Genomic DNA, 4,195 nt, shown 5'->3' with positions numbered 1-4,195 from the left:
TCAAAATTTTTTATTTGACTAAATTCTATTTCAGGCATAAATACGACAGTTTCCCCTGTTTAAATACTTCGGCAATAAAAAAACAAGCAGCCTTTTACAGCACAGTGAAAATGCCAGGAATGAGGGTAGTCTACAGTTGTATTGTAGAATAAATATCTGTATTTTTTCAAAAGCCTCTCTCCCTTTGGCCACATCAACTCTCTGTTCAGATCATTAAATACAGATAAATTTTTAAACTCATTTCTTTAGTCCTCAAAGATCTCTGATGCTGTCATCATCCACCTGTGGCCATTTTTCCTGAATGATATCAATGACGTTATCTGTAAAGTCTCCCTGAATGATCATTTCATCCTCCCCCGTTACTAAGGCACCACGGGAGAATTTCTGAGCAAAAATTCTTTGTGCTTCATTAAGATCAATTTCAAAAGTGCAAGATCACCCTCTCTTGTCACATACTTTTTCTTTGCTCTGGGAATTTTGGCTATAGTAACCTTTTGTGGTACAACCTTCTTTTTTGTTTGTTTTATTTGACCCCTTCCACCTCTATTTTGTTTCTTCTTCTCCTTTCTTTCTCTGCTTTTCCTTTACCCTCACTAATTCCAGCTTCTTGTTTGGGTGAATTTTCTACAGTAAGTTTTGCAAATTCATTTGGAAATTGTTTCTCTAACCATTGTCTACATTTAGCAACATCAGGCGCATATTCACGGTACTCTTCTGCTGGTAACCAACAGACTCCACAATAAAGGACTTGAAGGGGGTAATCGGCATCTAGCTTGGCACTGCCATCAGCCCCAATGGATTCAGAAATGTCAGCAGCTGTTTCACAAACCCAGTTGATCACACAGCCCCCACGGTCCTGCTCCTGCTGCTCCCGCCAGCTGAAGAGACAGATGAAACTCCTCTTCCTTGGGCAGGGCTGCCCAATCCTGCCAGATGTGCTCCCCTCAGTTGTATTATTTTTGAAAGTCATTTTTTTTTCTTAGCTTCAGGTTGTTCATCTCCAAAATGGGGATTAAAATACCTACAGGATCTAAATTCTGGAGTAGTTAAGTGAAAATACTTTGTGACTTTTAAAGGAAGATATAGCAGTGAATGTGGTTATTACCCTCCTCACAATTACATGTTAAGGCTGTGTCCTGTCTCGGTCTTATCTCCAGATGCAGTTCTCAGGTTCTCAGTAGGCCCAAACACTGCACATCTGGGGGCAGGGGTGAAACCAGGAATAAGATGCAAATCAAACAGGGACCTTCCTGACCACTCTGTCATGATTCCCATGGTATAAATGCTGAGTTTGTGTAGTGTTGAATTAATAATCTTTCATCTTGATTCCTCTTTCAGGTAAAGAGTCTGGACTAAGCACTAGAATTTAAAGTTTTGGTAGCTTCTTTTTTTCTTACCTTTATACCAGAGTTAATCTGTCTCTGTGTCAATCTGTGACAATGTATTAATCTGCCTCTAAAATGCTGTCCCCACACCTGGTCATTTTCCTCCCCATCCTTCTTCTCTTTCTTCTCTCTCTCTCTGATACACATATCTAGTATTCTCCTTTTCTGTTGTTTCCTAGCTAAGTATGTGTAATATGGAAAAATGACTTTGTCAATTGAGCCTCTCTGTGTAGGAGAGGGGTAATGTTGGTTCGAATCTGGATTCAAGTAGAGCAAAGCTAATTCTGTGAAAACAAAATACTAGCCAAACACAGTGAGGAGGGGAAAGGACTTATCAGCATGGCTCTGAGTGGGATAATAATCATTTACATGATGATCATTTGTCTCGAGGCAGTGGTATTAGAACATAGATGGTTTACCATTTTTTTTGCAGGGTGAGAGGAAGTTCATTCATTCCTCTACCCATTAAGTATTTAGTGATTACTTATTCAACAGTACTCAACAAGATAGTAAACAACTATTTACTGAACCCTACTATGTACTATGCAACCACCTACGATCTTTAGAGCGGGAAGTGGTAAAGTACGAGAGAGGCAGCTCCTGCCTGGAAGGAAGTTAAAAGTCTAGTGGGATCTAAGCATTCAAACCACAGTTACACAAAGGGCTAAGTGGAACAATACTGTGAGATTTCAGATGAGGAACAGTCAAGGGAATTAAGGTAAGTTTGATGGGTGGAGGTGGCATTTGAGCTGCATCATGACAGGTCTCCAGGTCTCTGGGTGCAAAGAGGAGCGGGAGGAGCACAAGAACAGGGACTCATGTCCCTGCATCTCTGTTCCCCTGACTGGAAGAGCATAAGCAGTGTACTGCAAAATTTTATTTTTTTTTGAAAGTGTACCACAGGCCTGAAAGGCAAAAACCACGACCAGAATTCATATGATATGAAATTGAGATTTTGCCTTCATCTTTTGAATGACAAGAACTCGAAAGGATCTTCTTTGGTGCATTTATAGACACCTGCTGACCCTCCTATATTCTGCAGTATTCTACCCAGTCAGTGTTATCTGTAGGACACTTGTTCTTTGAATAATAGGGTTTGGATGAGATAAACATCATATGGTCGAATAAGTGTGAAGAATATTGTGCTGATCAAAGTACTACTAGGAGTTTATTGTAGGTTTATTTGGTGACTGTAACATGCAAATGTGTAGTCATGACTTTCTAAGGGATGCATTTCACCATATTTTCAAATTCTTTTTTCCTTTGAGTACCTTTTGAAATGTTTCATCCTTTTGAATGTCCTTTGAAAAATGCTGCATTAGCTGATGTTGACTTTGAATACAAATAGTTCACTAGTGATTGAAATATTCCAGGCATTTCTCAATTCCTCATGCTCTTTGAAAAGCAGTGCAGTCGTAATGGGTTAATCATCTTCTTTTCAAGTGACTGTATAAGGGAATTAATGATTTCCTTATATTAATTCATTTATCTTCACACGAAAAAAACATGAGATGGTTATTATCTCTCTTACAAGATATTGTATTATTATCTCTGCTTACAAGTAAGAAAACTGAGGCGCAGGGAAATTACATAAATTATCCAAAGTCACACAGTGAGTAATAGTATAACTGAGGTCTGACTTGGCAGTTTGGTTCCACAGCCTGGGCATGCAACTGCTACCTCTCGCAGCATGCTCAGTATCCTATGTAAGCTTGGGAAAATCACCTTATTTCTCTTTACTTAATTTAATTCATAATAAAATTGGAACAATAATATCTACTCTAAATCCCTCCCTGAGTTATTGTGAGATATCAAAACAAAACTGTAAAAGTACAGTAAAAGATTCAGCATGGTTGCTCAAATATCCAACTGGAGAAACACTCACACTAGATAGCTTATTTTTTTAATGACGAAAATGTTTAAAGCCATAATTATGCTATTGCCCTTCACTGGTGATTCGTTATGATGATCCTGTTCCTCTTGACATGTATTCAAAAGGGCTATAAGAAGCAATCATGTCTTCTGCATTTCAGAAATAACAGCAGGCATCTCCTACTTCCCACTTCCCCTACTTAGTCTTCCCACTTCCCCTACCAGCTCGTTAGAGTAGTACTTTATGCTTTACTGCTCCAGGGTTTGAGGAGTTTGTATAAAAATACAAAAAAAAATTGTGATGCAAATAGTTTACCTTAAGTCATAGGCGTAGGTATATGTTATATGGAGATTAATGTTAGGAAAACATCTGAACAGTGTGATATAAAAATCTTTACCGATAAAACACATTATTTTAAATACTCAATTCAGTGACTAAAGTTCATCCTTCAAGTCATGTGGAGTTGCAATTGCATTTAGTTTTAAGAGTCAGGATGTAGGAGGAATCTTCTTTCCTCCTAAGCAAGAAGAGAGAAGGATCCCCAGGGTGAATGCGTGTGTGTGTGTGTGTGTGTGTGCACGCGCATGTGAGTGTGTATGTGTTAGCACCCAACTATTCTTTGATTTATTCTCCAAATATTTGCAGCACACCTATTTCATGGTAGCCATGGAAGATGAATAATACTCAGTTGTTACTCTCAAGCAGTTCACAATCTAGCCAGGGAGACAGTTGTGTAAACAACTAGGTACAAGACAGTGTAGGGTGTGCTTTAAAAAGAGATGTAAAAAAGTACTGTTGGGGAAGGGTGAAGAGTGTTAACCTAGGAAAAAAAAAACAGAGAAAAATATCTTCAAATATGTTGAGTTTTTTAAAATTTTTTTTAAATTTTTTTAATTTTTTATTTTTTTTCCTTTTTGTCTTTTTTCGTGACCGGCAA

The 4,195-nt window shown here is 38.1% G+C and overlaps 1 pseudogene; it reads right to left on the bottom strand.

Moving 5' to 3' along the window:
- Window positions 1-237: 237 nt before the first annotated feature.
- The window catches only part of LOC103582107, a 14,338-nt pseudogene continuing 10,380 nt past the window's right edge, over window positions 238-4,195 (bottom strand).

This window comes from Galeopterus variegatus, unplaced genomic scaffold (assembly GCF_000696425.1).
Source record: "Galeopterus variegatus unplaced genomic scaffold, G_variegatus-3.0.2 Scaffold14916, whole genome shotgun sequence".
Taxonomy (NCBI): domain Eukaryota; kingdom Metazoa; phylum Chordata; class Mammalia; order Dermoptera; family Cynocephalidae; genus Galeopterus; species Galeopterus variegatus.
The sequence above is the reverse complement of the archived record's forward strand: the minus strand, read 5'-3'. Positions and strand labels throughout refer to the sequence as shown.